This window comes from Rhinopithecus roxellana, chromosome 4, assembly GCF_007565055.1.
Source record: "Rhinopithecus roxellana isolate Shanxi Qingling chromosome 4, ASM756505v1, whole genome shotgun sequence".
NCBI classification, from domain to species: domain Eukaryota; kingdom Metazoa; phylum Chordata; class Mammalia; order Primates; family Cercopithecidae; genus Rhinopithecus; species Rhinopithecus roxellana.
The window spans coordinates 29,847,126-29,861,109 of NC_044552.1; the positions used below are offsets into that span (position 1 = coordinate 29,847,126).

General features: G+C 48.0%; 1 long non-coding RNA gene across 2 annotated transcripts; it reads right to left on the bottom strand.

Annotated features, from left to right (window-relative positions):
• Positions 1-1,543: 1,543 nt before the first annotated feature.
• LOC115896931 lies at positions 1,544-13,701 on the bottom strand. Of its 2 annotated transcripts, none has more exons than XR_004056857.1 (5): positions 13,608-13,701; positions 13,248-13,429; positions 10,444-10,613; positions 2,490-2,617; positions 1,544-1,923 (listed from the first exon to the last, which is right to left on the bottom strand). It is a non-coding gene; the product is annotated as an uncharacterized LOC115896931 (long non-coding RNA). The 2 variants fall into 2 exon arrangements; XR_004056858.1 differs by having other exon boundaries at positions 10,444-10,624.
• Between the last annotated feature and the right edge of the window lie 283 nt (positions 13,702-13,984).

A 13,984-nucleotide genomic window follows, 5' to 3' on the forward strand; every position in this document is an offset into this window, starting at 1 on the left:
GCAAAAGTGTCCTTAATGAATTTTATCAGTGTTGGAATTGAAATTCATGAACTCAAGTCTAAAATGATACTGTGATATTGGGACGTGTGTTGGAGACACTCTGACTTTCAGAATAGAGAATCCCATTCTCCTAACAAGTTAAAAAAAAAAATCATTGAAAGCATTTGCCAAAATCCCTGGGCAGCTTGGCTGCTTCCATTAATGTATTAGATGCCATTAGCACCTGAGTGTGAATGTGCCGGTGTGTCAGATGGGCTCTCCTGACCTGGCTAGGCTCTGAGCTTCACTTTGAGAGAAGAGCAGGGGCTAGTGGCAAGACTGCCAAGATCGCAGCAGTGCTGAAGGAGAGATGGAGGGTGTGGGCCTTGACTACCCGGAGTCTGCAGGCCTCCCACAGTGTCTGCAGTAGGGCAGTAAGTGTGCAGGTTTCTGGTCCTGCTGGCTGCAGCCATCTGGCCTCTACTGAAGCTGGGATGAGGGAAGGAGGTCTTTGGAGGAGGGAAGTGGTTTCTCCAAAAGGTGGGGCAGAAGTTTCTTACCCTGTGGTGAGGAAGAAGGGCCAGGGAGTTACGTGCTGGGCTAGAGCTGGAGGGGAGTGTTGGCTCCGCCCTGGTGATAGGGGAGAGCGGCAGGGAAGTGCTGGGGAGAGAAGGGCCGGGCCCCTGGTGAGGGCGCGACATTCAGGCCTGGCCCACGGACCTAGGTGAGGACAGGCACTCTTGTTTTTGAGCCCAAATGTTGCATTTTCCAAGACCACTCTGACCCGCCACGCCCCCGACCCTGGGCCTATAAAAACCGCGAGACCCTATCGGGCACACACACAGGCGGCTGGAGGTCACGGGAGCGGAAGAACACACCGAAAGGCACCAGCAGATGCGGACAGGATATCCACGGCACGAAGACGTGGAATTTGGCGGAGGGGCGGGGGGGGGGGGGCGGTCGGAGTCCAGCTGCCGGGCAGCCCAGTTCCAGGGGAAGACCACTTTCCCACTCCATCCTCCCTCTGGCCTCCCCATTCACCTCATTAGAGCTACCTCCACTCAATAAAACCTTGCACCCATCATCCAAGCAAGCCCACAGGTGATCCTATTTTTCTGGTACACCAAGGCAAGAACCCAGGATACAGAAAGCCCTCTGTCCTTGTGATAAGGCAGAGGGTCTAATTGAGCTGATTAACACAAGCTGTCTGCGGGTGGCTAAACTGGAAGAGCACACTGTAACACACACCCACTGGGGCTTCCGGAGCTGTAAACACTCAAACCTTAGACGCAGCAGTGGGGTCGGAGCCCACGCTCCCCATGACCTGCCTGTCTGCATGCTCCCGCTAGGGGTTTGAGCTATGGGGCACCAAAGAAGTGAGCCACAACCCCATGGCATGCCCAGCGAGGGGGATAAGGGAACTTTTCCCATTTCACTGGCACCTGGGGTGACCTTCTGTCTGCCCTTTCCCTTCGAGGGTGGCAGAAGGTAATCGGGGATAGAAAGAAAAAACGTGTGTGTGTGTGTGTGTGTGTGTGTGTACGTATACATACATATTCTCTTCAACTTTAATAATAAGGCCAGAACTCACGGGCTACACGCAGTCAAACACTCTATTACTGAGCTCTACCCCCATCACAGGCTACACAGCGTCAAAAAAGCTAGTTGTCCCCAAATTTCAGAAGGGCTGTGGTGCTGTTTCCGAGATCATTTTGTGTCCTTTGCTTGACACCCGTAAGGCTGGTTGGAAGAGGGTGGATTCAGTTGAACTCCTGAAGCCGTGTCTCAATCCCTTCCTCTTCCTTTTGCCTGGTATTCGTCCCTTTGGGGGATGCAGAAGCCATACTGGGGATGCGACTTTGATGGTTCCTCATGGGCAGGGAGTGTCAGGTAAGGACCCAGGGGTAGACCCCTTCCCTCCAGCTTCACAGTCCTGGGTGACACCTGAAAGAGATTTTATCTAAGCTGGTCATGAAAGATTATAAAATTTGTGGGGATTTTTGTACGTAATGTGGGAAAATTTTTAAGTGCAAAGGAGACATTAAGAACTACCCTTATTCTGACCACGCAGAAATTACCATTTTAATGTAATTCCTTATGGTCTCTTGTTTTTCTAGGTAGAGCATGTATTTTAGTTTCTTGTACTGAGTAGTTGAGAAGTCTGTTAGCTCTCTGACATGACTGTGGAAGTTCATGGTGCAACTGGAATGCAAGTCCTCCCCACGCCTCCTCAGCCTAAGTCGGGCTTTTTCTCGCTTGCTGTGGATTGTGGACTGGCCTAAACCAAGCATTGCCTGTTTGTTTTTCTGTTTTGTTAAAATATCGCTAGTCTCCATAGCATTTGAAATTAGATGGGAGCTACGTATCTTCATCCTGACAACTTTGCTCTCTTGGGTCAATTTCCATGGAATTCAGTCCTAGACCAAATTCTGCCCCATGTACAAACACCTAATGAGTGAGGAAGCTACCGTATGGCCATATAATTCTCCTCTTGATTGAGAAGTTCCCACCTCTGCTTTCGGGTACAGCCATCAGCATTCAGGAACGAAGATCACTCCACAGCAGATACAACATGCTTCCGAGGGCAGGACCAGTTACTGGAGTAGTCAGGTCGGGAGCAGGAGGAACAGAGCTGGAACTTTGAGTATTTGCATGTTTTAGACATAGTTTTACATACAGTAACTCTGGCACAGAAATCTTAAGTTTAATCTCTATGAGTGTTTGTATGTATACCCACCCATGAAACTGGGACCCAGACCAAAATACAGAATGTTTCCAGTGCCCCAGAAGGTTCCTCATGGCCCCGCCCAGTCAGGACCCCCTCTGCAAGTGTAACTACCATCCAGACTTGCATTGCCGTGAGTTAGTGTTGCTTGTTCTTGAACTTCAGATTAATGGAATCACACAGCTTGTGCTCTTTTGTGTCTGGCTTCTTTCATTTAACAATATAGCTCTGAGCTCCACCCTGTTTTGCATGTAGCTATAGTTTGCTTTTTGTTGTTGCTGAGTAATAGTCCATCATCCAAACACACAGCAGTTTGTGTATCCATTCTCCTACTGATGGGCACTGGGTTATTTCTGGTTTAGGGCTGTTATAAATAACACTGCTGTGAATATTCTTGTACATGTCATTTGATGGACATAAGTGCTTGTATGTCCCAGGAATGGAATTACTAGGTCATGGGGCAGATATATGTTTAGCTTTAGTGGATTCTGCCAGTTTCCCATTTGGTGTTCAGTTTACATTCCCACCTGTATTCATCTGATCTTGCACAGCTCCCCACCTGTATTAGTCTGATCTCTCCCAGCTATAAATACATACCTGAGACTTGGTAATTTATATAAAGAAAAAAAGAGGTTTAATTGGCTCATGGTTCTGCAGACTATATAGGAAGCATGGCTGGGGAGGCCTCAGGAAACGTAGAATCATAGCCGAAGGGGAAGGCGAAGCAGGCACATCTTACATGGCCAGAGCAGGAGGAAGGGAGCAAAGTGGGAGGTGCTACACACTTTAAAACAACCAGATCTGGCCGGGCGCGGTGGCTCACCCCTGTAATCCCAGCACTTTGGGAGGCCGAGGCGGCGGATCATGAGGTCAGGAGACCGAGACCATCCTGGCTAATATGTTGAAACCCTATCTCTACTAAAAATACAAAAAATTAGCCAGGTGCTGTGGCGAGCACCTGTAGTCCCAGCTACTCCAGAGGCTGAGGCAGGGGAATGGCGTGAACTCAGGAGGTGGAGCTTGCAGTGAGCCGAGATCACGCCCCTGTACCCCAGCCTGGGTGACAGAGCAAGACTCTGTCTCAAAAAAAAAAAAAAAAAAAAACCAGATCTGAGTCATGATCCAATCACCTCCCACCCGGCCCTTCCTCCAACGCTGGGAATTAAAATTCAACGTGAGATTTAGGTGGGGACACATATCCAAGCCATATCAGAGTGTAGTTCCTCCACATCTGTGCCAACACACAGTACTGCCGGCCTGTGGCGTTTGCTCCAGATCCGCTTGTTGAGTGACTTCCATTAAGCTCCACTGTGCAGCAAGGCCTCTGTTTTCCTTTACAGTACTTTCTGGCTTTAGAGGGACAGTTAGGAACTGCCAAGGTGCTTTTCAACTGGGGAATCTTGATTGAGAGGATAGTGACGGGGGAGAGCTCCCTGGAGTGGATTTGCTGCTGATCCTGTCCTGGACGCCAGGGCATGAATGCACCTGGCTGTGCAGCCCGGGCTTCTCGTAGCACCCACTTCCGTACTATGGTGCCACCCAGATCCCTGCATGGGCTGTTTGGGAAATAGGGTCACACTGGGCAGTCCTTTTTAGTTCAGAGCAACACAACCTTTCCCACCTCATCCTCCCCGTCACTGCCATCGGGCTCTGAGGACCCACTTCTGCTCGACGGTTGCTTTTTTATTTTCTGTTTTTGTTTTCTTGAGATAAGGTCTCACTCGGTTGCCCAGGCTGGAGTGCAGTGGCTCGATCACAGCTCACTGCAACCTCTGCCTCCTGGGGCTCAAGCGATTCTCCCCACTCAGCCTCCCAAATAACTGGGACCACAGGTGTGTGCACCACCATGCCCAACTAGACTAATTTTGGTAATTTTTGTAGAGATGGGGTTTTGCCATGTTGCCCAGGCTGGTCACGAACTCCTGGGCTCAAGGGATTTGCTGGCCTTGGCTTCCCAAAGTGCTGGGATTACAGGCGTGAGCCACTGTGCCAGGCCTGAGGGACCCATTTTTGAATACAGACCTCAGCCTGTGTCCTGAGGTGTTAGAAAGGACCCCTGCGCATTGCACCCATTGTGTCCTTGTCTACTGGCTGATGCCCAAAATTCTACCCTTAGTGCTTCATGCTTTACCTCTCAAGGGCATGATCCTTGGGGACATGGCAGTGACCCTGGTTAGAGTGGGCCTGTTTTCCTTTAAGTGACTGGTATCCCAGTGTGAACAAAGGATGTGTGAGCAGGTTTTGATAAGGCAATACAGCAAGGACACTGAGTCCTTGAGGACAAGGTTTAAAAGGAGATGAAAAGGGCCTACTTGCTGCTGGCTGACCTTGGTGCCACAGACGCACATTTCAGTCATCAAGGATGAAGGCTCAGAAGACTCTGAAGCAACTTCAAAGGAATCGCTTGGATCACAGGTGGGGTGAAGGTTGGAGATAAGAAGGCAGGGCCAGGGAAAGAGACCCAAGGGAGCCTCGTTTGGAAGCAGAGCTCTGGAAACAAAAGACTGCAGAGCCAGGGTCAACCTGGGCAACTGTTTGAAGCCGGCCCCATCCTCAGGTACAAGAAAGAGCATCCTCTGGGTCTAGGCCTGAGTTGTGTGCGGAGGACACAGGCTTTCCTGGGCGGGCCCTCAGGCTTCTGGCTCCACTCGTGCCTGTGGCACACACACAGGTTTTGATAGCCAGAGCCTGGCCAGTCCTCCTTTTTCTGCTCCCTGTCCCTCCCGGGACCAGGACTTGGCCTCTCCCCTCCACCCTCCCTTCTCTTCCTCCTTCCCCTGTCTCCTTCTCTTTAAATTTTGTGATTTTTAAGTTCAATTGATTTATTGTCCCTCCTTGTCCCCAGCCTCCCAGTTCTCCTCCCCAGAGGAAACCAGTTTCACCAGTTGCATGTGTAACTTTCCAGTGACACTTTATGCACACGAGTGATGTGCATGTCCCCTTTCTCTCTACAAATGGTAGCATACTTTTTATACTGTTCTAGGCCTCATTTAAAATTTTAAAATTAAATATCGAGTAGATACAAAAATAGTATAGAATATATATACATTTTAAACACACTCACAATACAATAGGCCAGCATGGGTACCCACGCCCTGTTCTAGACAAAGAAGCTGGGCTTTTGAAACCATGTACCTCTCTCCAGCCCCACCTCCTCTTCCCCTAAATACTACCATGAACTTTACGCTTATCCTGCCCTTTTTGTCTCTTTATAATCCTACTGCTTGTTTATAATAGATTACGATAAATATGCTATATTTTTATACTAAATAGGATAAATGTAATAAACAGATAAAACGGACATAAATATATATAACACATTAATATGGTATACCGCCTCACTTTTTTGGATTATGAACAGAATAGTTTTCTACAGCTTGCTTTTATTTCACCCATAATTATAGTTCTGAAGTTCAGTGTACTGATATGCATGTCTGGAGTTAGTTCATTTTCACTCTTGTATAGAATTCCATTGCACGGAGATACTATGATTATCTTCATTGGACTATTTTGTTTATTAATAATAATTATTATTGTTTTCTAATTTATTTTTTGAGACAGGGTCTCACTCTGTTGCCCAGGCTGGAATACAGTGGTGCAATCATGGCTCACTGCAGCCTCAACCTCCAGGGCTCAAACGATTCTCCTACCTCAGCCTCCCAATTAGCTGGGACTACAAGCATGAGCCACCACACCTGGCTAATTTGTAAAACTTCTTTTATAGAGACGAGGTCTCACTGTGTTGCCCAGGTTGGCCTTGAACTCTCAGCCTCAATAATCCTCCTGCCTCAGCCTCCCAAAGGGTGGCTTATGCCTGCTGGGATTACAGGCATGAGCCACTGTGCTTGGCCTCACTGGACTATTTTAGGACATTGGATTGCTTTCAATTTTGGGCTTCTAGGAACAGAGCTGGTACAAATGTTCTTAATTGTTTCTTCTGGTGTGTGTTGGGGGGAATGTTGGGGGGTGGGGGGTGGGTAAGAACTTCTCTAGGGCATTTGCAAGGTCACTGGGAAAGTACATTGTCAACTTCAGTAGATAATGCCAAAGTTTTAAAAAGTGGTTATAACCATTCACACACCCGCTAGTAGTTTGAGCATTCCCCTGGCTCCACTTCCTCACCAACACCTGCAATTATCAGCTTTTTAATTTTGCAGACAGTTTTGTGTGAAATTGTAACTCACTGTGGTGTTAGTTTTCATTTCCCTGGTTATGCATGCTGCATTGTTTTACTTAAAATATATCTTGGTGACTATTCCATATCAGAGCAGTGAGGACTTCCTCCTCCTTTCTCGGCTGGAGAGTGTTCCATCGTCATATGAAAATCTTGTGGTCAATTTAACCCATTCCCTATTGATAGTCACTGAGTGGGCTCCAGCCTTTTGCAGTCGATTCTGCGATGCATAACTTTGTGTATAGATAGCAGGGCGCAGCTGCACATGGGGGTGTGGACATGTAGGCTTTTCACAGGAACTTCCTGAGATGCTTAGAAGAAAAGGAAAGATAGTGTTTGCTCCCCCTGGCCCTGTGCCTCCCTATTTTCAACAAATTCCCTTAATTCCATCAGTGCCCCAGGGTCAGAATGGCATCTGTCCTGTCCTGATTGTACTGCACCATCTTTTCTCTCAGGTGATGATGCTCCTCACCCACCCATGTCCCTTCAAGCCACCCCCACCTCCACATAGACTCCTCAGGAATTGTCTCTATCCGGCATCTCTTACTTTTTCTCTTTTTTCTTCCTTTCTCTCTTTCTCTCTTTCTTTCTTCCTTCCTTTCTTTTTCTTTCTTTCTTTCTCTCTCTCTCTCTTCCCTTTACTCCCTCCCTCCCTCCCTCCCTCCCTTCCTTTTCTTTCCTTCTTTTCTTCCTTTTTTTTTTTTTTTTTTTTTTTGATCAGGGTCTTGCTCTGTCACCCAGGCAGGAGAGCAGTGGTGCAATCATGGCTCACTGTAGCCTCAAACTCCTGGACTCAAGTGATCCTCTTGCCCCAGCCTGCCAAATAGCTAGGACTGCAGCTGCTCGCCACCATGCCCATCTATATTTTTTGTAGAGACAGGGTCTTGCTATGTTGCCTTGGCTGGTCTCAAACTCCTAGGCTCAAGCAATCCTCCCTGCTCAGCGTCCCCAGTCACTGCCAGACAACCTTCTTATGAACATCCCCATCTCGAGAATTCAAGTTAGTATTAACTGAGGGATTAGACTTTGCCTGGCCCTGAAAGAGAGAAAAATAAACTGACCGCCACTCTAGAGAGTGTTTAGTCTCAAAAGTGGGCACAGTAACACACACACACACACACACACAGACACACACACACACACACACAAAACCAACCAACCAAACAAAAAAACAGGTAAAGGCAGAGAAATCCCAACCCATCCCCTATGTGCTATGCCCTGGGCAAATCCTCTGATACACACACAAAACCAACCAACCAAACAAAAAAACAGGTAAAGGCAGAGAAATCCCAACCCATCCCCTATGTGCTATGCCCTGGGCAAACCCTCTGATACACACACAAAACCAACCAACCAAACAAAAAAACAGGTAAAGGCAGAGAAATCCCAACCCATCCTCTATGTGCCATGCCCTGGGCAAACCCTCTGACATCCCTCAGACTCAGCTTCTTTCTCTATGAAAAGGGACAATAACACTTACCTCTTGTGGGTGTGAGGCAGATGAGGGCCAATGTTAATAAACCACTCACATTCATGCACTCACTAGTCCAAGCTTTCATTGTTATCAAGGATAATTCTAATTCAAGCAGCTATGAAGAGGCTATGACAGACACAAAATCAGCCAGACGGGAGCCCACATTGCAGGGCAGCCCACATCGGAGGGCGTCCTGGAGGAGGAGATGATTGAGCTGCTTCTATCAAGGTAGGCATTGTATAGGCAAGTGGGAAAATGTGCATGAATGCATGGTAGGGGATGGTGTGAAGATTCTTGAAGGAGAGACCTGCAAAATCAGAAGCATGGAGAGTGAGGGAGGAAAGATTTGGACATGTTTGGGAACCAGTGTGTAAGTGGGGAGAGATGTGGATTGTAAAGGGTGTGGGACCTACTGCCCGAGAGGTGGCAAGCGCTCCATCTTTGAGAACTCAGTGGGCAAAACGAAGTCCTGGGGTGGGCCCAGGAATTGGCCCTGCACCAGAAATTCAGATGCACACTTGTGTTTGAGAATTGCTATTTTCATCTGAGGAAGGAGGTGCCGCCCAGGATGAAGGGATGTGGGGTTCAGTAGAGCAGGACCCTATTACCAGAGAGCCCAGCAGTTAGTCTGCAGGGGGCTTTGCTCTGGGAGGAAGCCTGGGGGCTGGTATCGCATTTGACTCAAGATACTCACCTCCCCCAACTCTGCTTTGATGTGGTATCCTGCAGGCATAAGGACTGCCATGGGCTGGTGCCTGGGGCATTGCATGAGAAACAAAAAGATGAATTGCATGTGCCCTCCAGGAAGTTTGGAAGCCGGTCTGGAGAGTGGGAAGCCAGGGCTGACTAAACATCTATAGCAACCATTTCCAGCTAAGAGCTTTAAACTCATTAGTCTCAATCTCCCAACAGTCCACAAGGGTTGGAGGCATTATGTAATTGTCATGCCCCTTTCCTGCACAGAGTGAGCCCCAGAGAGGCTCAGTAGCTTGGGCAGGGTCACACAGCTGGGAAGTAGTGGAGCTGGAATTCACAAGTCCATCTGATTCTAGAGCCCATGCAGTGTTTCTTTCTCTCCCTTCCTCTTCCACCTCCTCTTTCTCCTCCTCCTCCTTCCTCTCTCTCTCTTAGATATTGCATTTACATGGTCGCAAAACCAAAGGGTACAAAAGGATATACCGTGATAATCCTCCTCCTACTATTTCCCAGTTTCCTTCCTAGAGAAAACTAAGGGTACTCGTTTCTTGCAACTAGCTTTAGAATATTCTGTTCCTATATAGATGAGTATATTTCATAGATATTCTTTGCCGTTTTTTAGACAAAAAAAAAAAATAATAATAAAAGATGGCATCCTATATGTACTGTTTGGCACTGAGGTTTTTTTGTGTGTTTTCTTTTAACTTAGTATTTATTGGTAGTCTTTCTGTATCAGTTCATAAAGAGCCTTTCCTTATTCTGCTTTATTATCTGCATATTCAACTTATCCTCTATTTGGTTGATGTAGAGGGGGCTTCCGACCTTACGCAGTTACAACCCATTCTGTGTGAGCATCCCTGACTTCAGGTGCAGAAGGCATGAGCAGCACATTTGTCAGATAACACATCTGTCAGATAACACCCTAGAAGGGGAGATGCTGGTGCCACTCATTACCTTCTCCTCAAATCTGCTCGCAGACTTAACCATAATGACATTTCTTTCTTCTATAATCTGGCTGCTCAAGCATGTTCCTCTGACAGCACTTTCTCCCACAGACTCTGTTGCCAAACTTGGGTCTGCCCACCGGGTGCAGCAAAGCCAAGCACTGACATTGGGATTTGCAGCAAGAGAAAGTGAGGTATTTACTGCAGGGCACCAAGGAATGAGAGTCATGCCCATGCTTAAGTCCCGAACTCCTCAGTGGCTCACAGGTAAGGGTATTTAAAGGCAGGGAGGCAGAGGTTACAGGCAAAGTCATAAATCAATTCATGGAGGCTGTGCATCGGTATGACCTAAAAGGGTGGGACATCTTGAAGCAGGGCCCGCAGGTCATAGGTGGATTCAAAGACCCTCTGATTAGTGATTGGTTAAGGAGGCAAAGCTTTGTCTAAAAACCTGGGGTCAGCAGAAAGGAATGTTGAGCTCTGGCCTGTGGGCGTGACTTCCTCCAGGCCCCTCAGGAAGAAATGTTGAACAAAGAATGGTGGTCTGAGTTCAGTCCTCGGCTCCCAGCTGAAGTCTCCGTGCTAGTGGATGGCATTTTCCATTGATGGGGGCCCGGGTTTCTGAAAAACAACTCAGAAACGTACATTAAGATGTTATCTTAAGTTTCAATAGGGAACTAAGTATTTTGTGACTAACTTCCTTGGCTATTTTCTTAAAAAAGCTATTATTACCTTCTTGCTTATCATGTTCATTTACTCTCAGGACTAGCTAGGTGCCTGGAATTTCCCTTGAAAGAACTCAAGATTTTCCTTTATTTCCATTCCTGGCAAGGGAGGTATGCCTGGCAGGCCCTTAAACTCTGTCTCAACTCTGACTCTCTGGATGCTGGTCCTGCCTTCTGGGCACTGCTACGGGGAGGGGTGGGTGGCTCTGCCCCTGTGCCCAGCACACAGTAGGTGGGCGCTCAGCATGTGGGGAGCTGCATCTGCTCTTCTGGGGCATTGTCATTTACCTTCAAGGAGCATTTCCTCATTCGGTCCTCACAACAGCCTTGTGGGTACCTGGCAGGAACCGTCATCCCCACGTTACAGGTGGGCAAACAGGGGCTCAGGAACATCCTGATTTGGCCTTGGCCTCATTGGCTGAGGAGGAAATCCAGGCCCCCTGACTCCCCACACAGTCTCACTCCTCGCCCCGCCCCTCCACACTGCCTCCCAGCGGCTGCTGAAATGCAATTAGTCAAGGAAGGACCTGCTTTTCCGCTTTATACTGTCTTGTTATTCCACACACAGAAATACCAATGGCACAGGGCCATCTCAGCCTGTTTTTGTTTGCCAACAAACATGAGAAAGATTAGGATATCTAGCCAACATTTTGCGAGCCCTCACAACACTGCAGGCAGGTCTCTGTGCACATATGTGCTCATCTACTTCTCAGAAACAGAGGGGTAGGGGCTGGTATCACCCCTGCGCACAGATGAGGATAACGAGTAGCAGGGAGCAGAGCCAGGGTTTAAACAGATCCCACGGTTTTGGATTTTTTTTTTTTTTGACAAGGTCTTTCTCTGTCACCTAGGCTGGAGTGCAGTGGTACAGTCGTTGGTTCACTGCACCCTCTGCCTCCCAGGTTCAAACGATTCTCCCATATCAGCCTCCCAAGTAGCTGGGATTACAGGTGCATCCACCACCACGCCCAGCTAATTTTTGTATTTTTACATGTTGCCTGGCCATGTTGCCCAGGTCGATCTTGAACTCTTGAACTCAAGTGATCCACCCACCTTGGCCTCCCAAAGTGCTGGACTTACAGGTGTGAGCCACCGTGCCCGGCCAGATCCCATGTTCTTAATTCCTCCTATCAATCAATTACATTAGTTATATGATACTGATAAATTGTCATTATCAATATAATTCGAGCCTCTGCTGAAATGGTGGTGATCTACTTGGTATGATTTCAGAGACAACAGGAAGGTCCTTTACGCATAAGAAACTAGACGCCTTCCCACCCAGCTTCGAGTCACTCACAATTGCACAACTCGAACTCCATCCTTTTCGCCCATAGCTTTGAGCCCTGTTGAAACAAGATCCTGCCAGGTGTTTCTCAGTCTTCTAATGCTCAGGCCTGCTTTTCGTGACATAAACAGCTCTGTCCCTTTCTGTAGTTCTAATTATGAAAACAAAAGGTTCTTCCCACATGTAAAATTACATAGTACTCTTAAATATGTCTTCTCGAACTCCATTGCCCCATCCCAGACTCAGGACCAGCCTCCGTGCGCTTACTGCTGTCTCTGCTTTCTGCACTCCCTGCAGATTTTAGCTCCCATCTCATGTCCTCTCTCCAGCTCCTCCTGCCCCCTGCATGTTGGTTTCACCATCCACCTACCAGCCCCGCCGATGGTGCCCTGGCCTCCTAGTTCTTTGACCTCCTCTCCCCAGTGATCTTCTGGGGCTCAGCACTCAGGTTCACGGTCAAGCTTGAGCCCTCCAGAGAAGCCACTGTCAAACCTCTTTCTGGCTCCTACCTTGAAGCCATCGCCCCCTCAGGGCCCTACAGTCTACTGACCTCACCCCCGTTCCAATCCCTACTCCCTCCTTTACCAGCCTAAATTCCAGGGTTAATTATTCTAGTCCCTACCTTTTCTATACTCTCCCCTCTGCACCCCAAGCTGGACTGTACTCGCTTGGCAAAACCCCAATCCAGTTAGATCCAGCTCTCCGCCAGCTCTGCCTGCTCTACTGTGTGTCTTACTTGCTTGTTTTATTACCTCTGACGCCCCCACCAGCATGTTGACCCCACGGGGACAGGGGCTACGTCCCTGCTACTCTGCCCTAGCAGCCAAAGAGTATCTGGTACATAGTAAGTGCATATTCATTAAAGTGTAAAGTTGAAGAACGATTTTTTTCCTGGGTATGGAGAAGGATCTGAGAGCAGGTTTACCATAGTATCTGGAAAAAAGTAGAAGGTGGAAGTTGCATTGTGTCCAAGTGGGCTAGAGGAGGGTCGAGGAGGCAGGTATGAGGGCGAAGCCCAGGGGCTCCTTCAGTTTGCCCGAGAGAATGCCACCATTCTTTCCTAATTAGCTCTTTTTGGTCTGAGAGAAGATCTTAGAAGAGTATTTCATTCTTGGGCTCTAATCACAGGATTCTGAACCTTTACTAAACTGTTGCTTCCTCCAGTCTTGGTTACTCAAGGCTCCCGAGCCAACTTTTGGATGGCTGTGATTATCTGGGATGTCTCAGGAGTGACTAACCACTTACCTCTTCCAAGTTTTGAATTTTACAACAGGAAATTGAGCCCAGAGAACAGAAGGACACATGGGTGCTGCTGGTAGAGCCGGAACTGGAACCCAGATCTGCCTCCAGTCCCGGGCTCATCTGCCACCGTGTGCCATGCCCTCTCTCTGTTGTCACATGCAGTCACTTGCCTGATTGTCCACACCCTTAAAAGAAGCAGAGAAAATGTTTGGTGTAATCCACACTGAACACTCAGATGAACAATGCTGTGGGAGGGAGGGAGGGAGGTGGTTAAAAAAAAAAAAAGTAAAGGAGAAAGAAAAAAATGCAGCGGAGAACAGATTGAAGGACCCGACAAGGCTCTGGTGAACCTGCAAAACTTACTTCCTGGGCGACAGCATAGTTCTCGGGACTCTGCATGCAGCACCTCATCTACTCCTCCAGCAACCCTCTGAGGAAGGCTGTTATTATTATGTCTATTGTATCGAGACAAAAGGAAGTAAGGAAGTTGTGTAACCACACACATTGTTAGGAAGTGACAGAGCCTGAATTCAAACCCTGCTTGACTCGGGCTCATGCTTTATAACCTTATTCTTTAGGTGTCTTAAATGCTGCACCAAAATTGCTTTTCAATTTTTTTTTTTTTTTTTTTTTTGAGACGGAGTCTTGCTCTGGTGGCCAGGCTGCAGTGCAGTGGCGCGATCTCAGCTCACTGCAACCTCTGCCTCCTGGGTTCAAGCGATTCTCCTGTCTCAGCCTGC